This window comes from Pezoporus occidentalis, unplaced genomic scaffold (genome assembly GCF_034315485.1).
Source record: "Pezoporus occidentalis ecotype Australia unplaced genomic scaffold, CSIRO_AGI_Poc_V1 ctg86, whole genome shotgun sequence".
NCBI classification, from domain to species: Eukaryota; Metazoa; Chordata; class Aves; order Psittaciformes; family Psittacidae; genus Pezoporus; species Pezoporus occidentalis.
In genome coordinates, this window is record NW_026916220.1 from 684,664 (window position 1) to 712,106 (window position 27,443).

At 38.8% G+C, this 27,443-nt stretch overlaps 1 long non-coding RNA gene across 1 annotated transcript; it reads left to right on the plus strand.

Moving 5' to 3' along the window:
• The first annotated feature begins 951 nt into the window (after positions 1 to 951).
• LOC134156465 (uncharacterized) lies at positions 952 to 27,006 on the plus strand. The gene is made up of 3 exons (XR_009961918.1): positions 952 to 1,009; positions 23,940 to 24,184; positions 26,826 to 27,006. It is a non-coding gene; the product is annotated as an uncharacterized LOC134156465 (long non-coding RNA).
• Positions 27,007 to 27,443: the final 437 nt, after the last annotated feature.

Consider the following 27,443-nt stretch of genomic DNA (forward strand, 5'->3'; position numbering starts at 1 on the left):
ATGCATATTTGTAACTAAAATACCTTTTATAAACTGTTAGTACTGTTGACAAAATAAAAATTAAGGATGAGACAGTGTGGCACTTCACAACAGGGACTCAAGTTGATGCAGAGACTCAAATCCTCGTTCATCATCACCAAGCCCTTTTTACCCCCTTCTTCTGTACTTTCCCAACCTGCACATACATACAACGTTCAATCTCATTGGCCCCTGTAAAACTCTCCAGGTAAATAGTCCAATCACAATGTTGCAGACCCTCTCACAACCCCCATGTCCTCTGGCCTACAACTGCGATTCCTGCCACAACTACATCCTGGCCCATCCTCCCAAGGCTTGCTTGTTTACCTTTCCTGTCCTTCAAGGTTCCAACTAATTGCTCCAAGTCTTGTCAAGCACCAAGGCCTCAGAGCTCATTTCCAAACTCTTTTTCATGCAAATCTTATCACTTTCACTCCTCACAAAGACAGTATACACTTATGCTGTTACATTTACACTTCTCTACATTCATCTATTTCTGCAATGGCTGCCTAATGCCTTAGCAAAATATTCCACAGTAAGCACTCTGTGGTATATTCTGTGGAACATATGGCTCACCAAAACACCTTTTAAGAGATGGCAACAGATATCTCGCATTCATTACAGCAAAGTGAAGATATTACAGGCTCATCTCTTTACGATGTATTTCTTCCCATTGCGTGTTTTAAGCACTAAACAGGCCAAACTGAACTTGAAGGGCATGGCAAAAATATGTATGAAAAATGTAGAAGGAATTGTCCCTATACCTGCAGGCTGAGTAATATGCAAATACTGTAAACCATTTAGTATAGAGAACAGATAGCACTCTGAGACTTTCTTATCTGCATTTTCCCAGTGCCTTAGCATAAGTGCTATCTACCTGAGGTATTTTTAAAGTATCACTGACATATTTTACAATGCTTTCCTTTCCTCAACACATACCTCCAATCTGTGTGGAATAAAAAGTATGGAGGACTTGAGAAATCAGCCAGCGGTAAGCCTGCAACACTGTTGTCAGAAGGTCAAAGGAAGATCTGGAGAACTGGAATAGGCCTCAGATGTGAAATATTTCCTGACGTGAACAAAGTTTTGAAGAAATGAATCCGGGTGGTTTGGAGGGAGACCTTAAAAAAACAAAAAAGGAAACCAACAAGGGAAAACAAGCAGAGATAGAAGGTAAGAAAAAAAATGAAATGCAGTTTACTGCCTTTTAGAGTAATGAATGAAGTTTTCTCAAAGCAGAAATCAAGAAAATAAAATGAGTCTTCAGGAAGAGAATAACAAGCGCAGCTGTCTCTGCAAATAATGTTAGGAATCAGAGGCCAAAGACAAACCCGCTAATTTAACACCAGTTCTCACATAACACGTGACACATTTAGGTAATTTCCCTCCTTTAAAGGGAGTAAAAATTATATTTTCAGTCTCATTGCATGTCTGCGAAGTAAAATCATATAATCCCATTTTACAAATGGTAGCAAGAAGGGGTAAAACAGGAAGACAATTAGCTATGCCAATTCAATTAACTACAAATATCACCTGGAATACTTAACATCCTCTACTAAATTAGGCATTTCTGCACAGAACTGCATTTAGAGGAGCAGTGAAGATCAAGGAGAAAGACTAAAACCGATGTCCCTTTCTTGTTACATTCCTCATTTTCACCCTGAGGAATAGCTAAAACCTTAAAGTAAAAAAAGGACACATTGAAATATTTAAACCTTTAAAATTATCTATTTCGTGGTTGTGGAGCTGAAGAGATACACACAAATACACATATATATGTATATACGCATTCAGCGACATAGATGGACTTTTTTCCTGGTACAGTTTACTGATCTTTATTTATAGTTGTAAGCCCCTTTACTCTTAGGAGAAAAGCTTCAGAGATTTCAGAGGAGCTGAGCTACCTGGATTAACTACATTCGACATCTCAAAATTATTATAATGATAGCTACAGTCTAGCTTCTTGATGGGAACATTTTGGCAGCAATAGTAATTCCACTGCTGTTATTTGATGTGCTTTCATTATTATTTGTATGAGGACAAAGCACTATAAAAGGGTTAGACATAAGCAAGCATACATCAGCCCACACACACAAACACCCACAAAAAATGTCTTAAAATGCTAGTAAAAGAAAGGGAAGATGTAAAGGCTTATACAGCTTCTCTGTCTAATACAGTTTTAGCCTGTCTTTATTGCAGCATGTAAAACAGCCATCTGGGGTGAAATGGAGGACAATGTATAGAAAATAATTGAGTATTTGGCACTCATTTTCAAGTACTACTAAATGGTTTAGAATCACTTGGAATCTGCAATGGCATTTCAGAGCTTTATTACAAGGAAACTGCTACCACACATCAGTAATACTAACAAGGAACAGATTTGTTGAGTGAGCTCCTTCCCTCTGGCTTCCTGTTTAGGGCTATTCTCATTATTCTGTCTCAAGGAAGTTAGAAGGTGCTGCAATTTTGTCCCCTCTTGCAACTATATATGGCAGTGTTGGTAACTAGAAATAGGACTAATAGTTTTGGGAAATAATCAGACAAGCTTAGGCTGCTGGTGAAGAACCCTGAAAGCTGTGGTTCCTGACAATGCCACCAGATACAAATTCTGGCTGTTACCACTTAAGACAGGAGAATTAAGATCATCTGGACTTGCTTGTGTTATTTCAACTTATTTAGCTAAAGCTACAGGCTGTGTCTCTGAAAATGAAAACACTGCATCATGTCATTAAACACCAGTATTCAGGGGGCAAGGTCCCAGACACTGCTGGTTTAAAGACCATAGCTATATAGTTAATGAAGTCTAGATAAGAACAGTTGCTGGGTGTCAAGCCCAGATGAGACAGCACAGCTCATATTTTCACCAATAACTTTTCCTGTTTCAAGAAGAGGAAGACAAAGCAAACTGCCTCATGGATAGGTTCACAGGACAACCTTGTTCCCTAAATGTGCTCAGAAGTTGTTTGAGGGGATGTTATTTTCCATGAGCTGTAAACATGGTAACAGTTCAACGGTATCAAGTATCGTATCAGGACTTGCTAGCACACAGAGACCTTTCAGAGTAGTTGTATATCATGGTCTTAGAGGACACTTGTAGGAGTGGACCCGAGATTTGCAGGTGGTTAAAGGATAGACAGAGTTGTCACCGTCATCATTCAGGAACCTGACCACCTCAACCAACTACTCCATATCCTTACCTACTTCTCAAAGACCCTATTCAGCCCTGGAAGCTTAGTAGCTGAAATGTTTCCTTCCCAGCAGCTAACAGAATTTACCTTTTGTTGTTTCTGGGATTTACATAGGTACTAAAATAGAGAAAAAAACTGAGGTATAAAATAACTAAATTATTTCTGCAAAGCTACAGTCTATAATAACCCTGGGAATTAGGCCAAGGTTTCCTGCAAAACTGAATCTTTATCTTGCATTCTACATACTAGACTATTCCTCATTGTCTCATGATTTGCTCCTATGTGGGAGAAATCAAGAGCTAAAACCTGGAAGATGCCTGGTTTCTGCACCAAAAATACTGCCAGAGATAATCTCCCCACAAGACAGCATGTGGGAGGACTACAGCTTAATTAATCCCACAATGACTCTTTCCTTTTCATATTGTAAAATTTTATGAATAATTCCCTACTTAAAAGATCACAGACTTTTCTCTGCCACACAGCTTTCCATATTAACTGACCAATACTCTGATCTTTTTCCTACAGTTATCAGGGTCTTCAGTCCTTAAGCAAAATGATTTACTCTGTCTTACATTTTTTAACTAGTCTCGTGCCTTCTGGGCATGAAAACACTCCCTGTATTCCTTGCTGGCATTTGCTAGATCACAAAAAGAGAGTAATAATATGAACATTATGAAAGGAATAACTGTCCCTGGGTTTTGTTTCTCCATTTTTGTTTTAGTTTTGGGTTTTTTTTGTACCAACAAAATAATGTTCATTTATGTATCTGGGTTGAAATTCATTGGAAAAGTAAAAACTGCACATAGTATTCAGATGTTTGCTGAAGCATCCAAACCACCATCAACTTAACTTGTGCCAGATTTTTTTCTAGCAGTAAATCAAATTAATGTTTCTTAGTTGTTTTATAAAAACTGAACTGTAACATTTTTGGTGACTATTTTTTTACTTAGGCACTATTTATTGAAGGATTGACCTCCAGTACATTCACAATCCAAGACTGTTGAAGCCTCAGCATGTATGTAATGTAAAAACTGAGTAACAGTTTTTTACAGAACACTTTTTCAGATATGGAATTTATTTCTTAAACAGGCAGACAAAATGTACTAATAAAATACCCTCATCCCCTACTTCTGCATTTCTAGAATATACACATTACACCAGTGTGTAATTCAAAGGGCTATAAATGTTGAAGGAGAAGGTATCATATTAGGTCAAAAATCAGAGACAGTGGATTGACTGGGAATTAAGGCTGGAGACAGAATAAACACATTCAGTCATTCACAGTTGCACAGAGAAATATTCCTAAAATATGAATAGCACTCCATCATTCGTTCAGTGCATTTTTTCTTTCAAGGTCAATGCTGTAAAGGGGGGGGGGGGGGTAGGGTCGGGAGTAGCTCATTTCTCCTTTTCATGCTTCCTATGCCTTTTGAGAGGCTGCTGCATTTTCTATGAGTTAGGTTTGCTTTCTATATAAATTTCCAACAAAGAATATGTTCAGTCTTTATCAGTCTGCACCTTTCAGAAGCAGATGCAGGAATTTGAGCTTTTGAAAAGAATCAGTGCTAATAGAGTTGCTGTTTCACTCTTTGACCATCTCTGTCCCATGTATTGTTTTGAATTCTCTTCCCTTGTGTACATATCCAGACCTTTTCAATGACAGCACAGGTGCCTGCTGTCCACCAAACAGGAAAATTGTGGAGGTTGTCTTTCAAATAGCCTTTTTCCATAACTCATGAACTTGGTTATCTTGTTTCTTTGATAACACTAGACAGTAGAAGTGCAGGCAAGGACACCAACTCCTTAGTGCTACCCTGTCACGCCTTCACACAAGGTGGGGATTAGTTGCTGCAAGTAGATGTTAAAGACTCAAGAACTTTTCCCAGGGTCACTATAGCTAAAGAGCTTGCAGAGCTCTTTTTTTTTTTTCGATACCCTCAAAACAGAAATTCCCAGAACAGTCCTGCAAATATGCCCCTCACTGAAGAAAATATGATCACCTATAAAAGAAGAATGTTTTTCCGACCACTTTAATTTTGTGTTTTTCTGATGAATGACACCATCCCCTGCCACAGACAGCACCACACTGTTTCAGTGGTGATACAATCATTTTGAAACATGAATACTTAATGTCATTGTGACTTAGATTGTTGCTACCTACAATGATGTTTGAGCTGAACCTTTCTGCTTCCACAAAAGAAAAGTTGATTTTTATACCTGTTCAAATAAGGCAGTTGGTAAATATAATAAGTACAGTTTGGTTTTGAATTTATGAGAAAAAGAAAAAACCAAAAACCAAAAACAGTTTCCAAAATTACCTTGGGAAAATAATTTCCTTTAGAATCTATTATGATTCTTCAAAAGTAGTTACCACCAATATACCGTTGCTTGAAAAATTTGTTATACATGCTGTGAAATAACTATCGTGAACACATTTCTTTGTGAAACAGCATTCATTAAAATTGGATATTGTATTATCTGGAAATTACACTTTTATCTAGTTATTTTCCTAAAATTATATATACCTTATAGTATTGTGCTATTGAGGCAAACAGAAGCAAGCCAGTCATATTCTATGGTCAAAATGTGAATCAGACAGACCATATGCAAAGAAAATGTGTCAATTAAATGGATGCTGTCTGTTAGTTCTTACTGTCATCTAGATTCACAGGATTCTTACTATTCACGTGCTGAAACTCCTCCTTCATCAAGTAATTTTGTCAAATATTGATTTAGAAGAGAAAACTATTAACCTAGAAGTAACCAGTCGAATAAACATGATATAGATCCATCTATCTATAGATATGACGACATTGAGGTAGTTACTGCTGACTTAGGAGCACAGCTTCAGTATCTGAAGAGAGCCTACAAGGATGCTGGAGAGGGAATCTTCATCAGGGACTGTAGCTGTAGGACAAGGGGGATTGGGTTTAAACTTTAAAAGGAGAAGTTCAAGTTAGATATAAGGAAGAAGCTCTTTACTGTGAGGGTGGTGAGGCACTGGAACAGCTTGCCCAAACAGGTGATAAATGCTCTATCCCCGGCAATGTTCAAGGCCAGGCTGGACAGTCTTGGGCAACACGGTGTAGCGTGAGGCATCCCTGTCCATGGCAGGGGGGCTGGAACTAGATGATCTTAAGGTCCTTTCCAATCTTAACTATTCTATGAATTTATGATTCTATAAATCTCCTCTCCTTCAGATTTTGCCATGGCTGACTCCAGCTCTCTGTACTGAGGAGGCAAAGACAAAAAGAACAGTATCTCAGATTTTAATTTTGCCTAGGCATTGCTTTCACAGGAGACTTGCAAACAGGACCAGGTATTCAGTTTTGGAAGGACATACAGGGCATGACTACAATAAATGAGGAAGTGTTGCAATTCACTTTGTGAGCAAAGTAAGCAGCTTGTTTCATGTAGATAATCATCTACTTAAGTCAAGCAGCCATTTTGTCTGATGTTCCTGCTTTGCAAAGCAGAAGTGATTTTCAATTGTGACAAATTTCCTAACCAGATATTCGTGTTTTTCCTGCTACACCACTACATCCTGTACAGAAGATCCACAAAGCAGCAATTGAGAATATTTGGATGATTACATTTAATTGATTTTTATATGTTAAAAGTACTAAATGACTAATAGCTGTTTACCTATCAGCCTGCTGTGATAACGTTATATTTTTTGTTTCCATAGGTCACATATTTTTTGTTTCCATAGGTCACAGCACTGTGAGGTATCATTCTTGAAAGCTCTAACCTTTCTGTTCCTGAACACTTTCTGCCTCATTGACTGTATTTTTTGTTGTACAGGAGAATGTTCCAAGAATTATTACTATCACTGCAAATAATAAAAAACAGTGTATAAAAGTCTGTGTGTGTAAGGGGAAACCTGCAAGGGGACAGTAAATGAGAAAGGAATTGTGTCAGAAATATTCTCTTTTGCATTACTGTGTTGAACATGGTATTCTGTAAGCAAGGAAAATACTCAATTGCATATGGGGAAGGCATTTTAGAGGTTTTGTAATACAGCAAATGGCAACAACAGTTAAAATTATCCATTAGCTTAATGTAGTCTCCCATGAGTACTACCTTAATATGATCCATTCGAAATTGCACACCGTCCGTCACCCCAACTCACTTTGCTGCTGCACCTGCCCTTGCAAATGTACACAAAAGCTGTGATTTGGCATCATTTTTCTTTCATCCTAGTTCTGCCTGGGGTTTTTTTCTTTGTTGTTTCATTTGGGTTTTTGTTTTTTTTCATTGGTTGGTTAGGTTGTTTTTTTTGGTTTTCTCCTTTTTAATTTTTTTTTTTTTAACTGTTTTAAACCTAGATATCCTGGAAGACTACTTGATACTATTGCGTGAAAAAAAAATATTATGTTCAAGTAGCTTACACTTTGGGATAATAATTTTGCTGTGTCTCTGTAGCAACAAAAAATAAAGCAACAAGAATTTGGAATTTCAAGGAAGATAATTTAGCCTAGGTACGTGTTATAATTCTGGAACATAAGCATCATTGTGACAAAATATCAAGAGGGATGTAACTTCCTTGGGGCCTCAATTTGAAAAATCTGAGAGGCCATTATTCAGTCTTCTGAGATGCTGGATCCTATTGACTGCATGCAATGTTTGGGATAATTCCAGAATACATGCTCAGATTTTAAATAGATTTCAACATAACCACTGTTTCAGAAGACCTTTCTTGTAACTCTTGTAACATAGTAAAGCTGCTTTTATTTGTAAACTATATTTTAATACTGAAGGGAAATAACGTGGCTAGTTAACCACAAGTTAAAAATAAAGATGAAGTTCTTGAAAATGACCATCATACACAGAGAACCATGGGAATCTCAAGACATCATTTATTTTTCTTCCTGCCCAAAGGTGGGATCAATTATACTATTGTCAGCCTTGACAGATGTTAGTCTGATTCCTTCTTAAAGACCTCCTTTATGGAAGGGGTTGGAGGGGAGGGAGGCTCCTGGGCTCTCTTTTCCCATGCTTTACTGTCCTGATCCTTTGAAATGTGCCTTTTCCACCCACAGTTTAAGGCTACTCTCTCTTGTTCTGCCTGCCACAGGCACAAAGATGAAGGGTATGCAGGGTCCAACCTGAGTCTCCAAACCGTGCCTTTGTACTCTGTCTGTTCCTTAGCCAGTGCACTTGCATGTGTTCCCTACTTAAGGGCTCCTGCCACCTCTCCTTGAAGCTCTAGTGCGTGAAAAAAAGCAATAAAAGCAAAATATATGTCATCCAATTTACCAGAAATTATACACTATTATGATTGCTCAATAAATGTTAATACTACAGCTAAATATCCCAGCTCAAATATTTCAGCTCTGAAATAGATTATGAAACTTCTGAGGCCACAGTACAACAGAAAGGAAGAAAAGGTGTTATGTACACATAAACATGTACATATCTATCTATTGCTTCCCCATTTGCATACTTGCATGTGTATATAACATATTATTACATATATTAAGTTAGGCCACCACCACCTACCTTTTTCACCAGCAATATGGTGGTGTAGGCGTCTCAAATATCAGCTCTCCCCTCCACAAAACCCCCTAACAGCTGAAAACGTAAATCTTGAAGTCAGCAAAATAAAATATAGGCATTTTATTACACCACAGCATTTCCCTTCACTTTTTCTGTGACATCATTTGAAGCCTACTTCCTAAATCAGAAGCTGAACAAATGAATACTTCTGTCCTCACTTTTAGTTGTCAGCAGTGCTTCAGAATGAGATGAAATAAATTACCAGGCTCTTTCATCTTCTATAATCAGCTATGCACAGCTGAGTATACCCACAGCCCTGCAAGCTGCCTTTGCCAGCACTAATTCTGTGTGGTATACGAAGTCTTTGTTAGTGCAATGTTTCTAATGTTCTACACAGGGGTAGGTTTTGTTATTTTTATTTCTTCCTTTTTCCCCTGTACACTCTTCTCTGACTGATAAGCTATTGTACAATCCATTTTCTGTGGAAGAGAAGCTTTTAGGTGGTAACATTTTCAAAATGTGCTTGATGTAGTGTACTTCTATTCCAGTGGGTGCCACTGATGGTATCAGTGCTTTTGCAACATAATACTTATAAATTGTAGTTAGTTCTAAGGAGCTTTTAACCAATCTAACAGCAGGTCAAAACATCTCATTTTAGAAGTGTTAAAACTCTAAATTCATTGGGTTTACATCAGTGCAAGATGTTGTGGAGATTTATGAATCATAGGGTTATGTTTGCCTTTCCACCATGCTTGCCCTGCTCAATAGCCATGCAGATCAGGGAGGATCAGACAAAGACTCACAGGTAGCCTGAAATCCTAGGGTGATATCTTGTACCAAATTAATCCTTGGGGAAATGAGAGTCAATCAACTGAAAATCTGGCACTGTACATACAAGGTCATGCATATACAGATGGGCATTGCTAATGCACTTAGTGGGCCGGGTGAAGAATAACACAGTTGTGGCAACCCTAGACTCCAGGTCACCAGCGCAAACCAAGAGCAGTAATGAATTGTGGTATGGGCATCTGTGCAAGTCCCAGCAGATGCAGCAAGAGGATCATCCTACCCACCACTCTTGCTGGCAGCCTCTGAGGGTGTGGCAAGGACCATCTTACCACAGAAACTGAACTATGATACTCTTAATTCCTTCCCAGAGTTAGTCATTGAAGGCTAAAACTCTACAAACTTTGACATTTGAATGTCAGTTTCTACAACAAGGCTGAAGTTTTCAGTCTCTTGTCCTTTCCAGGTATGCATTAGATACAGGTAAACCAAAATGGTGAATGCTACACTTCGGTAATCAATGAGCTGAAAATGCCCAGCCAAATGGAAATAAGGCAGAGCAAAAGATCGACTTTCTACAACCTTTTAATTCCAAGAACAGAAAACAACCCCTTTTCTACATGTTAAATGCTGTCAGTAGTACAAGTCTAAGATCTGACTACAGGCTGGTTTCTCATGGGCAAGTACGCTCTTTGAGAAAGAGTACATTCATTAAGCAGTGCAACCTAGCAGGAGGTGCAGTTTTATCCTAAAATAACCACAATCCTGGACAATTTGGAGGCAGAAATAAGACACATACTACCTATGAAAATCTCATTATCCCAAAACAACCAACAGATTTAGTTTTTTAAAGCTCTTACAATTTAGTGATTTTTAATTTCTTTATCAAATTAGTATTTTAGAATCTGATTAAAAGAATCTGACAATTGACAAGGTGGGAGTTGGTTATAGACCACCCAACTGTGATGAACAGGGAAACAAAATATTCTATAAGCAGCTGGGAGAGCTCTCACAGTTGCTACCTCTTGTTCTCATGGGGTACTTTAACTTACCAGGTATTTGCTGGAATTGTAGTACAGCAGAGAGGAATCAGTCTGGAAGGCTCCTGAAGCATGTGGAAGATGCAGCTGGTTTGTGAAGCAGCTAGGGAAGGCACTCTGGACCACAACACTAGACCTATTGTTTGTGAACAGAGAAGACTTGGTGGGTGCTGTTATGGTTGGAGGCTATCTTGGGCACAGTGATCATGAAATGATAACTTTTCAATTCTCGGAGAAGTAAGGAGGGGGTCAGCAGAACTGCTGTCTTGGTCTTCTGGAGGGTTGACTGGCCTGTTTAGGAGCCTGGTTGACAAAGTCCCTTGGGAGACAGTCCTGAAGGTAAAAGGAGTCCAGGAAGGCTGGGCATTCTTCAAGAAGGAAATCTTAAAGGAAGAGGAGCAAGCCATTCTCATGGGCCAAAAGACGAGGTAGTGGGAAAGACCAGTCTGGGGGAACAGGGCGCTTTGACTAGAGCACAGGAAAAAAAAGGAATTTATAACCTTTGGAAGAAGAGTCAAGCAACTCAGAAGGACTAAAGGATGTCATGAGGTTATGCAGGGAGAAAATTAGAAGGACCAAAGCCCAAATAGAACTTAATCTAGCTACAACTATGCAAGACAATAAAAAATGTTTTCCCTGGCAGTGTTCAAGACCAGGTTGGACAGAGTCTTGGGCAACATGGTCTAGTGTGAAGTGTCCCTACCCATGGCAGGAGGGTTGGAACTAAATGATCTTAAGGTCATCATCCCCCTGTACTTGGCACTGGTGAAGCTGCACCTTGAATCCTGTGTTCAGTTCTGCGCCCCTCACTACAAGAAAGACATTGAGGTGCTGGAATGGATCCAGAGAAGAGCAATGAACCAGCTGAAGGACAGGGAGCACAAGTCTAACGAGGAACGGCTGAGGAAACTGGGGGGGTTTAGTCTGGAGAAGAGAAGGCTCAGGAGGGACCTTATCACTCTACAACTACCTGAGAGAAGGATGGAGCGAGGTGGGGGCTAGTGTCTTCTCCCAAGTAACAAGTGATAGGACAAGGGAAAATGGCCTCAAGCTGCACCAGGTGAGGTTTAAACTGAATATTAGGAAAAATTTCTTCACCAAAAGGCATTGGAACAGACTGCCCTGGGAAACGGTTTATTCACCATCCCTGAAGGTATTTAAAAGATGCATAGATGCGGCTCTTAGCAACATCATTTAGTGGTGGGCCTGGCAGTGATAGGTTAACAGTTGGACTTGATATTAAAGGTCTTTTCCAACCTAAACGGTTGTATGATTCTATGATTAAGGTTACCATGTAGCAGCGCAAGGCTTATTTATTATTCTACCTTTTAAAAATGTTTTAATAGTGAATACAATTTGTCCTTGTGCATGTAATTTTCAGTCTTGAAGTCACAGCTGAAAGTGCTGTTAATTTTTAAATTACCACATATTCACTGTTGATCCCCAAATCAACTGGTTGACCTTCGGGCACAAAAAAATGGCACCAAGGTACACAGTGTTCTAATATGTCTGTATCCCTACTACGTTGAACTGATTTCACTTATGTGAGGGCTGAAGGGTGCAGCAGGCAATCACTGTGCTCTCGGAGCTGCTGAGAGAAGGGAAGGCAAGTGACTGGGAGATCTTGTCTTAGGCTTCTGCTCATTGACAAAACTGTAATGAGGGCTTTCCAGAAAAAACATTTCACCTCATGGCTCTGATGATTCTGTGGTATGCCCACTCCCACCCAGCTATGTTGAACATCACTAAGGAAGCTGTACTCTTACAGCCACAGCTCCAGTGGACTTTCTTTTGCAAGAATGCTGTAAGCCTGGCTTTCAAAAGCAGAATGGACACACCATATAATAACATTTTTAACTGAAGGTTAACCATGCCTCCACAATGGCTGCCAAATTTTTTACGAGTACCATATAAACATAAAATGTAGACTTGATGTGCCCCCTTCCCTTTGCACAATCACTCATAGATCATAAAAATAGTATCTTTATATATAATATAAGTATGCAAAGCTCTGGAAATGTAAGCCCTGTAGCTACATCGTAAGTAGAAAATGGTCTGGGCCAAAAGCAATACCTAACTACTAAGTATGTCAAAACTTAAAGCCAGATGTGAATTTTCTCTGTAAGGGAGAAAACCAGAACTTTTAGAGTTGAACTTCCATGAACTTTGGGGGTGTTTTCAAATCTAAAATCAAAATAGAAGCACTGAGTCTATTTCTAATGTCAAGAAAAGGTAAATAAAGTTACTACAACAATAGAAATAACAAAGTCTAATGAAATGAAAAATTGTGTAGTTGTGACTTTAGACCACTGCACAGAGAATTTTAACTTTTCCCCATAGATTTTATCTTGTGTTTTCTTCCATTAACTCCAATGTACTTTTCAGAAATCTCTATCACAGGCATAAATATTATCAGGAAAAAGAATAATATAATTATATCAGAATTTATTTCTTTCAGAAAATGACTAATTGGGTTTTCTTTCTGAATCAACTATCCCTCATAGCTGTCTGTACTTCTAACAGGCTCTTGCCTGCTGTTAGTGATGTTAAAATCAAGTGAAGGACAGAGATTCCAACAACAGGCTCAAAGCTGAAGTTCTTAAACCTGAATAAAGGAAAAGGCTATCCTTTTCCAGCCTCCTTTAGGGGAACTGAGCATGGAGGTGTTTCAGGGCTCGCCTCCTGGCAATGGCAGCTGATAGAGTATGATGGCCGAATCTCCAAGGGACAGGGAGGTCCAGCCAAGGTGCAGGTATGAATCCATGTGCATTATTTCTCTTTCTGTGTTGGTGAAACTGAGAAATAAAACTAAAAAAAAGAAGAAAAGGCCTTGTTTATAACTATGAAGGAGGGAATTCTGATGTCCCTAAGCAATAAAAACATAAAACTTCTCCTTTTCATACCTGTCTGATGAAAAATAACCGCCTACCTGCTTTTGACAAAGCTAGCAAGACAAAAAAAATTAGTCCAACATGTTAGCCAGGCAGCAGCCCTATAGGTTGTATTATTTTTGTCGAAATTTAGTTCATCCAAAGCAATCTTCCAGCCCATTAGAGAAAAGAAGGGCAGCTTAACAGTTACCTGGAATAAAATTCCAGCACCTCTCTCCCAAAACAGGGAGATTTTTGAAAAATACTAGGGCTAACAGTATTTCTCTCTTGCTCAGCAGTATCTGGGTCCAATGATAACCTTCTCTGCACAAAAACCTCGATGCTTTAGGCTATCTGCTGTAACAAATATAAAATCCATATGTATACAACAACATATAGACATGCATGCAGTAGCTATATTATTGCTGCCATTGAAATATTTAAGAAATCTGCTGCAAACTAGTTCTTTTAAATGTGACCAGAGATGTATTTGAAAAGTTTAAAACAAAATTAAGGTACAGTGTGATCATTGATATTTATTGCAGCTAACATAAATCAGAACATTAAATATTAACACAGAATGTTGTCAAGTGCCATCATTTGTTCTTTGTATAACACTAGTTTCATCTAAGGACTATTTAAATCATTTTATTAGTTAAAATAAGCACTTCTAAGGCTCACAAAATGGATATGTTCGAGGTAACTTTTTCCAATACTATCTCTCTTGTTCCCACTTGTCTGTTGTCTACAAAAAAAGCTCTTTGTAAAATATGTGTATTGAATTTAGCTTTTCCCAATGTGGTTTACTAAATAGTGATACGCTTTGTATAAAAATTATATCCAGCTGAATGAATAAAGAATAGCTGGAACTGGAATACAAGTCGGTGAAATGAAAGTAACCAAACAAACAGGTGCACAGTTAGATCTCCGCACATTAAATGTCCGTAAACATGGCATTTGCTTTTTAATCTTTTCTAGCTGTGTTTGTTTATAGAGAGAAAGGTTTATTCTTGCAAAACATGTTTCATAACTCTCTCAGCAGTAGACTGATTGGCAAAAGCTTCTTTCTTACCTTTCATTGTATAATTAACTATTAGATCTTATTACCATGTTTCCTGTATTTGACAGTGGTTTTCCTTTTGAAGTCAAAAGAAGCTGTCTCCTTATCTACAGCTGGCAAAAGGCTGAGACGACTGACAGAGAAATTTGCTTTCAATCGTATATGCCCATTACCACTGATACACAGCATATGGGTAAAAGAGACACAAGAGGCAAACAGTACTTTTGGACAATTCAGAGTATCACCTTGCCATATTGTACATTATTAAATTCACATTATATCCAGCAGTGAAGGAGAACATTAAATATGTTGATATTACAGGATCGTAACATCCTTTCTCCCAAAGTACTGATATGATTTTACAGTACAAGGATTTGTATAATTCTAGACAGAACTGTGACTTTATTAATGGTCACTTATTAGATTTCTAAAATCCCACGTACTCTGCAAGGCAGAGTTCATAGACTGTGGCCAAATCCTGAAGGCTCTGTAGGGAGTCTACAGAATGAGGTACGTGACACATTATTGCAGGGCAGATTTTCCGCAAAGTATTTCTTTTGATCGGTTTTTGCCTTATTGGCACTATGTTTTTGTCACTGCAGTGTCAAGGGACCTTGTTATATCAACTAGTAGTAGTAGGGGTGACGACATTTTAAGCACACTGATAATACTGTGTAGTGGAAAAACCACTTCCATAGGTGTAGAATCCTCAGAGAATTAAGAGTTTGCAGAGATACATCTGAATCCCAGGCTGAACTTCCTGAAAGTTTAAGACTTTCTAGAATTAACATTTTGGCTCCACTTATTACAGAAGTGGGACCTAAGTGAAATACTTGGATCCACACCTACACATGGATCCAAATTTTCCATATTTGGTGCTTGATATAACTTCTGCTGAAGTCAGTGAGAGACTTTCCACTGACTTCACACAAAATACATCAGGCCCTTGGCTGAGAAAATACTTAGACAGGGGTATTCATCCCAACACTAATTTTAAAAACCATGTTTTTAAACTTTGCTTTACAGCATTTTCCATTAAGAACAAAAATCTAACAAACTGAGATGCCTTTCTGAATATGAATTCAGATTTCTAATGACAAATTTAAATGCTTATATGAAATACATGTACTCATTTATTATATATACACTGCTAAGATTTAGAGAGGACAAAATGTGTGTGGTTTAAAAAATACAAATAAAATTTAGGTATTCTACCTGAGTCTAGATAGTCATAGAAAAATAGCAATATTTATATGGTTTAGAGAAAAGCCAGGTCATATTCAGTGTTAATTTTAGAGATTAATTTAGAGATTCTACAGAGGTCTCCTGGGAGTACAAAGTCTGAGTCAGTCTTTTTCTTGGTTGCTTCTTTGTGAAGAATGTAGTCTGTATAGCTAGAGTTTTGTACATGTAACAGTATCTTGGTTTTACACAGAAACAGTGGAAATTTCTTTAACACATTAAAAAAGAAAAAATCTTTAAAGAAAAACTCCTATTATGAAAAAAACTATCCACAAGTGCTGTCTCACTAAAGCTAATAAGTTCCAACAACTGTTAATTTTTTCTGGTTCCTTAGTGGAAGATTTACATTCCCCGTTATGCTGTAATCCATCTCAAAGGTCGCATGATACCAACACTCTTGCAGCAAGGGCCAAATCTGTGTGTAGAAGGCACCAAAAAAGAAACAAATCTTGGTTCCTGCAGCTCAAAGAGCCATCCCATCAGAGGACAAGAAGCTTATTTTGATTTATATTTTGTTAAGAAAAACTGACATGAGTTTGTTTGTGTCTATTTGCCAGATGGAAAGGTTTGCTCATCAGAGGCAGCTGTTTTAGCAAATTACCTCACTGTGATATAATGACTGAGTTATAACAGGGTATTGAAGAAAATCCTTTCATTTCCCAGTGAGCTCATGATACCTAGAAACAATTTCAATAAGATTTTTCATTTACTTTGGAAAGGATTCAACTGGAAAAACTGGTGATACAATGATGTATTTCTTTTGTTTATATTTCTTTCATATATGTATTAAGTATTGGCTTTTGCTTTGAACTAATATATTTATTATTTTCTCTGGGGTGATATATTCCCCTATTTAAAAATATAACTGCAATTACACTGGGAAGGAAGTTCCCCTGTATATAATGTATGTGCCTTCCTGAAATATCTATTCTAAAAACTCACAATGAGTTCATTCTTTGTTTTTTATAAAACTCCTCTGCATGATATGATTAAAATGATTACAAGAGAAAATGTAAAGCAGCACAGATAGGAAAAGCTGCATACAACCTGCTTCCAGGAGGGTTATTTGAAGGGAAAAACCTTTTAATTTTTTAAGTTTGAGTGTAGCTGGCTTGGCTAATTTGAAGAGCTGAATCAAAACCCCTACATTTTCCCCATTTTTATCCTTTTGCTGCAGCTTTTTCTGCAATCACAATTAGCATGCTGGAGAATAAAGTACCACAGAAACTTGACATTGGCAGGAACTTTGTCCCCTGGTCACAATGGTGCCTCTGGAGGTGTAGGAAAAATTGGCTGTGACAAGCTCTGGCAGAAACTGTGCTTCCTGTGGCTGCTGCTACTGCAGCTGCCTGGCACTTGCATTTGTAAAAGAAGCTTCAGGTTTTTCTGCATTTTTTCCCCCAGCTCCATTTTGGGATATTTGTTACAGGCTGTATTCATAAAATGAGAACTGAACTGCACATACAAAAGACCTTAGTCCTAATAAGCATAAGGTGTGAGTAGTGGCAAAACTTTCCCATGCACGCCCTAGCAGGAATACTCTTTCCAGAGCCTGTTCCCACACACAAAGAGCTTGAAAAGCAAAATCTTTGTGGCTTCCCCTCTGATCAAGCTGTTTCTTTCATCTTGTCATCTTTCGTTTGACTGTTAGGGCAGAAGATGAACTTTTAGTCCTGCTTACGAGTCATTTAGGACGCAGTTACAGAGATTGTCCAGGCACTAATCCTTTATGAGCTCCTAGCCTCTCAAAGAGGAACTTCCCTGTGGTAGGCACTTACAAGGCACTTGGTAAAAAATCTTGCAATTGCCTTAAGGAAATCTGTTGCCCATATATGGATTCTACAGATTATAGTGATCAGTATATGTGAATTGCCTACACATCAGCACTAGAAACTTGACTGCAATAAAGCTTGACATGGTTAATGACATCTGGCCATCTTGCCTTACACACCAAGGCATCATTTTAGGCCCTTCTGGATGAGTATTATATTACTTCAACTCAGTTAGCCAGTTCTGTGGTTGCACAGTTCACTGGTCTTGGACAGCCCCTATGGGCTAGCAGCCACAGCAGCAAATTTAGTCTAGACAGACCACTTATTTACTTTTATGACTGCAAGCGTGTACTTTGAATGGACAACTTCACTGAGCTGCTTACAGGGAAGCCCATATTGTCTTTCAAAGCCAGTGACCAATGCAGAACCTACCAGGAGTTTAAAACACTCCTTTCCCCATACATGGTTGTATTCCATTTAATCTTATTAGTTGCCTATTTTTGTTACATTATTATGAAGTTCTTTACAGTTTCCTTCACCAGTGAATCACTTCAGCACTTTTGTGGTCTGCTGTGTGTACTTCCACAATAGTATTTACTATCTCTACCATCTTATTAATAAATAATCTAAATGCCAGGATCACTTTTTACCAGTTGGGAATGAGTCATTTTTTCTTCTTCTTAAATTCCTGTTTCAGAACTCACAACACTTACACAACAGGACATCAGTTACTATATGCTGAATACATGTTATAGGGTACACTCAACACTATGTGGCAATATACAATATTTGTGGCTCATGTTTGCATTTGATATTCAGCTGTAAAGTCTATATTTTGCTTACATAATTCACATATTCTGAAACCTCAGGAGCTTTGTAAATATTTTGTGTATTTGGCAATAGGAAATACCATAATCACATCTATAACAAAGGAGCTCTACTTCAGGAATATGTTATTCAATTCCCAAATAATAGTAAAATCTTTATGATTATACCATCTCTAGTCCAGCTGGGAAGGCAGCTCAATTTAATGACCTGTTTTTCCCTAAGTGTACTTCAGGGATTTATTAACCTGCAGTGTTTCCTTGTTTGTATCATCAGACATTTTTTGGGGAGGGATCTTTAAAGGTAGTGTCACTTTGGAAATCTGCTGGAGACTTATACTCCTCATAAACCTTGCTTTTTTGCTGGTATCCAGGAGAGAAAGCAGGAGTGAGAGCAGGCAGGATCAACAGGTTACAGGCAGAAAAGCGGGCTGCTGGTAGGGAAGGCACCAGAAGCAGGGGAAACCATACTGGGAAGAACTCACGAGAAACTCCTGGGAGCTTCTACAGGAATGTAGGACTGGTGGGGGCTGCCTGAGTTGTTGTATCGCACCCCTTGCCAAGGCAAACAGTCATGTAACCAGCCAGTCATCAAAAGGGTCCACAGACTCCCTGCCTCAAGTCCCCTGCATACTCCTCCAGCAATAAAACTTTTTCCAATACCCCACTGCAAAATTAAAACCTTTAGTATAAAATCAAAGCCACAGAAGTCACAGGAAATGAAGCAGAAAAGAGCAAGGACACTCCTAATGTACTAAATCCACAAAGTAGCAGGAAATGTGAAAATTACCAGATGATTTTAGAAGACAGATTATACCACAGAGGAAGACAAAATAACTGCAATAGACCTGCTAGTATGACCTTGGGAATTTTTTTTCCTGAAGACATATTTAGCAAACTGTGAGCATGTGTGCAAGTGATACTAAGAAATGTGCAAGTGATACTAAGAAATAACTGGCAGAAAGTAGGAAATTGCTCTTGAGAGTCTGCATTCAAATTTGGTAGCTCGCTTTCTCATAGCACCTAGGATCAACAAAATTTTCATGAAAAAGTGAAAGGGAGTCCTTGTTCTTATTTAAAATGCTCATGCATACATTCTACTTGGAAAGTCCAGTTCAGTCCTAGGATAAAGCCTGCCCAATGCTGAATGAGTTTCTAGGTAATCCAGATATCCCTGCTGACTGTGAAATGAGCTATGATTTTTCAAGTTTTTATGGTCCTTGGTCACTGTTCACAGGGGTGGCAAAACATACTTTTCTCATTAAAACATCCATATATTATATCTGCCCCGTGACATGGGGCGTGCTGATTCTCAGAGGGAAGTTTAGTAGAATTTATTTAAAACACAGGTAAAAAGATTCATTTTTTTCTTTTCATTCCAAAAAGTGAATAAAGCATATTTCACAGAAATAAAAGAAGCTCCATCCAAGACAAAGCTTTTTAGACTAAACTGTTACAATTAATTTTCAATTGCTTATTAATGTTTATTAGTAAGAAGGGATAAGTGGGCTTAGAAATGGGGAATGCTCTTATCACAAAGATTATTTGTTACAGGATAGGGAATAAAGGAGTATTAAACTGAAAACACAGTGTTTTGTGAAAAGACACGCACTGCCTTCCAAGGGATTTTAGACACAGTATCTAACAGCACTGAATAACAGACAAACTGGAAACAGCTGGATGAGACAAAGGACTTTAAAATATGCAAGGTTTTTGTTTTATTAAGCAGAGCACATGTAACTTATCTTGGAATCCAGATAACTATTCTTTTCACAGCAATTAGTCTTGCTTCATTAATATGCTGCTTAACACTTGCTTGGAACTTTCTTTTCATTTTTTTTCCCCCTCATGAGTCAAATATATTTGAATTTAAAAAAAAAACCGATAATTAGAATAGATTGCATGCATTAAATCTGGGAACATCTACAGTCAGGCTCCCCAGAAGGCAAGAGACTGACATCTAACCTTGAAGCATTAGGGAAGTTACAGACATTTGGACCAGGACACAAAAGCCACAATTCCCCTTCTCATATATTAAAAAAAAAAAAAAAAAAGATGGATTTGGCACTAGCTAAGCAAGAAAACCTTAGCCAGGATGCTCATTAAACTTAAGACTTTCTGCAGCTCTAATTTTGCAGAAAAATGCAATGAGATAGTGGCATAAATGAGAATCAAGCATGATGCTGCAGCATCATAAGGTATAATTTGGAGAATTACTTATTGTCATAGACTCATAGAGTCATAGAATGGTTTCGGTTGAAAGGGACCTTAAAGGTTATCCAGTTCCAGCCCCCGTGCCATGGGCAGGGACACCTTCAGCTAGACCAGGTTGGTTAAAGCACCGTCCAGCATGGCCTTGAACACTGCCAGGGAGAGGCAGCCACAACTTCTTTGGGCAACCTGTGCCAGCATAAGGCCATCCTCACAGTCAGGAATCTTTTCCAAATATCTAAGCTAAATCAACCCAGTTCCACTTTAAATCCATTCTCTCTTGTCTTGTCACTTCATGCCTTTATAAAAAGACTCTCTCTGGATTTCTTGTGGACACTTTTTAGGTCTGGAAGACTGCTACACAGTCTTTCCCGAATTTTCTCTTCCCCAGGCTGAACAAGACCAGCTTTCTCAGCCTGTCGTCACAGGAGAGAAGCTCCAGCCCTCTGGCAATATTTATGGCCTCCTCTGGAGTAGCTCCAACAAGTCCATGTTCCTCTTGAGTTGGGTGCCCCAGAGCTGAATGCAGGACTGCGGGTGGGGTCTCATGAGAGCAGAGTAGAGGGACAGATTCACCTCCTTCAACCTGCTGGCCATGGTTCTTTTGATGCAGCCCAGCATATTATGTTAGCAGAGATAATATGGTTCCATTCCTATTAGAAATTAATTAAGCAGGTATTCTCATGCATCCTGCTATCAGCTAAGAATGTGAAAAAGCGAAATTCAGCAGTTATCATTCTGTCTTGACATTGATTGTGCTTGGAATCTGCTAATGGGTCTTGGTATAACAAAGACATGAAAGTGATGGTATTTCATATCAACCAGTTGAAAAGTTCATAGTGAATGTCAAGCTGTAGTGCATAAACATGAATGAATCTTTGCTTAACAACACCAAAGCCAGAGGCCCTGTTCAGACCTCTTCTACTATGGTAACTAACTTTTAACAAGTCCAGAGACGTAATTTAAATCAAAGCTTTTCAGTTCAAAGCAGAGAAAATGGGAGAAATTGAGGTTCTGCTGCCAGCTGAAAGTCTTTTGGTAATAAGGAAAAGTGTCACTAGAGTCAGAGACAATAGCAAGTTGCAATGTGTCCCTTCACACTACAAAAGATATATGTGTCCAAAGCCTTTTTGAAATAAGAGACTTTTTTCTCCTTACCTAAGTGTTGAGTAATCTTTGATTTGGGTCTGCCCACATGACCCAAACACACTGGAGTCTAGTGGGATCACTCTGCCATGAGGGAGAATTAGTCGGCTCAGTTTTGTTTTTAGCAAGGAGCAATTTCAGAGGAAGGAAGAAGTAAGAAGAAAACAAAACTATCAGAATGTCAGATCAAGAGATCTTTCACCTTAAACCTTCCTGTATTTCACTTTATCAGACAGCAGTTGGATCCATTCTCTCTCTTTTCTGTTCAGTGATAAGCAGTCTTTATTGGTAAAGCCCAGAAGTCTGTAACCCTATTACCATTACTCTTGAAAATTCAGAGAAAATCACTGCTTAACACCAAATTTGCTTCAGAAGCAAGGACAAAAAAAAAAAAAAGAAGCACAAAACTGTGGGCTCTGTTGGATTCAGCTGAGGCATTTTCTGCTGCTATGGCTTGTGCTGGTATGTGGGTTTTGAACTGGGGTAGCTAAGGAAAAGATGCATATTCACATCTGTCATGCCCACTTCAGGGCAGTAATCTTCAGCAGTGGCACAAAGGGACAGCTGAGAGCGCTAACCTTGTAAATATGCCCATTGTGGCTTGCCAGAGACAGTGAGTCCTTGACATGAATATATTATCTGTAAGATGATGGAAGATTTGCAATGAATTTTATTCATTTCTCAAAACAACATCTTGTCCTTCTCCAGTCTGTATGCCTCCTTGCTCCCACAGGCACATTGTTCCTTGTCATCTCTTTCCTTCGCATTGCCGCTGCAATTAATTCACCTGGAGCAAAACCCTGCTCGTTTTTGTTGCCAATCCAGCTGATCAGCATAATGCAGTCTCAGGGTTATTTTCCTTTTACTGAAGTGTAGTTAACTGGATAAACCCTCTGCCAGCAGCATTACAATTGACAGCCATTTCTCAGAAGCAGTCCCCCTCCCTTGGTGTGCTGAACCATTACAAAAGCTAAACTCATCATGTGTTAGGGCCAGGCAAAAAATGGAGCCCTAGGCTTCTTGAAGCACAAGCCAATAGCATTAAGCAGCTAAGCACTCTGCCTGCCTGCCTTATTCTGTAGCTACAGCAACACTGTGACCATCTCATGGGGCTCACTGTAAATGAATTGGTACTTCTTAACTGAAATGCCTTGGTACAGTACAATAATGACTCCGTAACAATAGTTTTGTACAGTAAATTACTATTCTAATCAGGTATTTTATTGGTAGCAGTATACTTCCTAAAGCTAACATTTCATTTGCCTCCTTTGCCTTGTAGGAATCCTGCTTCTGAAACAATGGATAGCTATAAAGCTAATGGTCTTGCTTAAGTTCCCCCTTCTGAGAGAGAAATCATAGTAGTTTCCAGCCATTTGTGTTAAAATACAAAGAAAACAAGAATCATTCAAAAATAATGTGCCAGGCAGTGTGTATTAATATTTATGTTGTCATTAATATTGATAAGAATGCACATTATGCTTTGTTGTCTACCCCAGCATCCTTAAGTTCCCTGATATTCAAGCTAGTAGCCATTAGCTCGCATCTTCCTCTCTACACAAAGCTTTAAAAAGCCTCGGCAGGGCTCCAGCTCACTTACGCTTAAATGGACACTCAAGCTTCAACAGACACACAGCTAAATATACACTGATAATTCAAAATAGTATGACTGTACTGGGGCTGCTAGTAAATCCATCAAGCAGTAAATATCATCTAAAGCCAGTGCAAGCTTTTATCTTTCCAATTTTGTGTATGTCTTCGTGAAGCCCAGGCATTCAGTGAATCACATAATTTATTCTGCAGTGCAGAGCTTGGGCTGTCTCAGACATCATATTGACTTTTTTTCCATCTGCCAGGGGCAGTCATTGCTCCGCTTTTGTGCAAACTCATCACAGTGCATTTATTTATTTATTTAATCCCACTCTCTAGTGCAACTGGGCAAGGACACATTTTTGCAGATCAACAAATACTAAGAGAAGTGTCTGAACATCATTGCAACAGCATGTTAAACAGTCCTAACCAGTTTGTTAAACCAGCAAATGCACTTCAAGCAAGCACTTGTAATGGCTTAGAAAGGACTCCCTACTGCAATGTTTTATTAAGCCTCAAATACGCCTTGTTATTTTCTTTTGCTCTTTAGGTCAGCAGAGATGCCAGCATAATGTAAATAATACCAAACAGCTGGGCTTACTGACTGGTGGCCTGTGTTTGCATGGATATTCAGACACAGTAGATGACACAAAGATAAAAATAGATGGCATTGACTGGGCTAGTATTCTCTCCCAGAGCTGGAAGGAACAGAACTGCCCTTAGAGGAAAAAGAGATGTCACATACATCCTGTGAGAGGAGCTGGGCTGGCCACAGCCTTTCTCCTACGGGTGGGCACACGGCATCACTACCAACTTCATCCTTGTGGATTGCCCATATGCTGGCAGAGGTGGCAGGAGAAAAGGACCAAGTCAGTGCATTTGCCAGCAGTCAAGGATTGTCCTGCCAGGGAGATACAAAGCCAAAAGGCCTTGGCCCAGAGGTAAAAAGGTAAATTGAAAAACTGTGGAAAGTCTGTGACTGCATGGCATATTTTAGTAGCTGGAAATGAGTAAGAGTCAAAACCTAATTGCCTCAATTCCTTTAATAAGGAAGAGCTTTATTTTGAGGGGAGAGAGATGAGACTTCACTAGATGTCTACCTCAAAATATAGGTCCTTTTTCTTGAAAAAACTCACATACAATATATACATATTCTCTAATTGCCTGTTCTCAACAACATTGAGTCCATATCATGTTCTGTGCAAATTCTGGTTCAGAAATTCTCCTAGGTTTTACATGCAAGGAACATTTAACTATGGGTGTTCACCCAATTTGGAGCCCAGATCCTTGTTATTTCTACTGCCTTTGGGGTGTGTGAATGATTTTTAATTCAGACTCATGGGGTTTAGGACAGTCACAGCCACGGTGTAGTCACAGTTCCCTTTTGACTTTACCCAGTGGTAATAAATCTTCAAGACCAAACCTGGATGTGCTAGTTATCTCATGAGTGTTTGCAACAAGAGTTTACAGAAGCAGATCAGGCACCCTGGTTATTACAATACGAAGTGGCAAGCCTTTCCTGCGCTCCATGGAATGGGGTGTGGGAACACAGAGAGCCCATGACTACTGTGGAATTCAAATTCATCCCACATGGTGCAATAGCAAACACTGCAGCCACCCTGGCCAGAAAGTTGCTTTCTTTTTCACTTTTTCTTTAGCCCAGAAAAGTTACCATGCTCCAACCTCTGCCCCTCCTGAGTCCCATCACTCAGCAAGTGATGAGAGATTTTGTTCTACAGCTCTGTAAGGGTATGAGAGATGTGTACCACTGCATCAGGTATTTTCTTGACAACACCCATTTTTTAGTGATGCAGGAGTCTGCGATTCATACTCCAATATGCCATGCATCCAAGGTAAATGTCCATAATCAGATATGCAGTGGCTGTTACTGGATTATAAACTAAGACATGGTGGACCACTAAGGCTGATTTATCAGCACTTACATATCGTCAGTGCCTGGCTCTTTAGCCATTTTAATGTGCTTTTATCAACCCAGCATTCTTTTCTAAGCCACAGGCAGGGACACTTTTGGCTAGAGAAATCACTAAAGATAAACCCTAAAGACTCATGAAAACTATATAGGCAGAACACCAAGAAATGACAGACAACTTAAAACCAGAAGATAAATTTATTCCTTCAAGAAGACTGAAAAATAATGCCAGTCTCATTATGCTAAATGACAAACTGAAAGTCAGCAGGTAGATTACTTGCCAGCATAGAAAAATTAAACCAGTAGTATAGCATCCAACTTGATCCTCCAAAAGTCATGAAATATTTGCAAAGGTTGTGACCCAATAAGGTGTCTGATAGAAGAGTGATTTAATAATGTAAATTTCAATAATTGTGGTCAATAGGCGTTTCTGCAAATGGAAGGGCTTTTCTTGTCCTTGAACACATGAGAAAAAATGAAAAACACCCATCCAGACTGCCTGGTGGGACAGTTGAAGCAATCCCACAGCACTATTTGGTTTCCACTGCCAGATAAACCAGTTGGCTTATGTCATTCCACTCAGCCAAAAAGCAAGGCTCTCTGGACCACCAGGAAGTTTAGATGCAATGAAAGCTCAGGCCCAAGATGGTAACATATCACAGATGTAGTTGTTTTAATCAAATCTTGTCATATAATTCAACTCACAAAGTGTACCTCCAGCACATTTTGAACCTCACTGGCATGACAATTATGAGCTGTAGAGACTCTGTATTTGCATATGAGAAGGCACAATAAGGAAGGATAAATTAATCAGTTAATTAATTAGTACTGTTGTTCTGTAGGCATGATACCCATGAAACAACTTTGCTTGAAATTCAGTTTACATGGGTTTGTAAATCTTATTTTCTTCTTGTTTCTGTAGCAAAGCGTAGAAGTTATACAATGGAATTAAACCTGCCTCTTAGAAAAACCAGAACTATGCTATCTGTAATCCAGATCCAACTATACTGAAATCTACAATGGTTGAGCACTCCGGATCAGAGCCTTCGTGTACAGGCCTAAACATCAGGGAAACACAAATTATACTTTAAAACATCATCACGGAGGCCTCTAAGGCTCTTCACTGTCTGTACTCATTCACCTAACCCTCCTTCCTTCCCACATAGGAACATATGTGAAGCAATAGCACATAAACATGCATTCAGCACACTTTTATTAATCTCCAGTTAGAAAGTACTGCCTGGAACACATTACCTACAGTGTCCTGAAAAGCAGCATGCTGCTTTTCTGAAGAAACAAATTAAAAGGCAACTCACTGAGTAATTCTCCAACACCTGAGAGCAATTTATGCAAGCAGAAACAGGAAACATCATCAATTATTTAAAACAAAACGAATAAGTAACATTGTCCTTTTCCAGCACTCATCAGTTTTATAGCTTCACCTGAATAAACTCAGGGGAGACAAAATCACACAACATAGATACACCACAGGCTATAAAACACAGCAAACATAGAAAGAGAGGTCTCTGTCTCCACAGCTGTCTTCAGCATTTCTAATTCTGTGTAACTGAGCCTGTCAATTCCTTAGTTTTGATACATGCACCCTTGCCTCCTGTATTTTGAAATCCTATATTCTTTTCTGTACATTTCAGACTTTTCTTATCAAATGAAGCTGGCCAGACTTTTCAGGCTGCAAAAAGAGCGATCAAAGAGCAGTAGCCATTTTCTGTGAGTTGTCACTCCCTGATTATAATGAACAAAAAAAAAAAAGAAATGTACCTGTAAGTCATGCTGATTTGGACAATACAGAGAAGGCTTCGATAAAGCTTGAGAGCAGGCAGTTTCGAGAGCTCTACGTGTTTTTGTAAATGCAGAACTGAGGGTCTTGAGGAAAATGTTATAGTCTAAATCACCACAGACTTGAGTTGGACAGATGGGATTTCAGGGGAACATGGAGTTTATTAGCAATGCAATTGCTGAACATAACATATGGCAGAAGGAGAAGGATATTTGGCACACTGATGGCTAAAGGCTTTCAGAGCAAAGCCTATTAGACACAGTACAATAAGTCCTTTGTGAGTGTTCAAGCTAAACAAGGCTTGAAGTTCTCGTGTCTGTTGTTCCCCCAACCCCTATTGGCAGTTTTAAGGAAATTCACAAGTGCTTCATGCAGAATAACACAAGCTTGCACAAAGTCATCTGCTTAAAATCCTCCTACAGATACCCAGAATCTTGACTAATTGTCTCAGATGAAGTGCACTATGTCATTA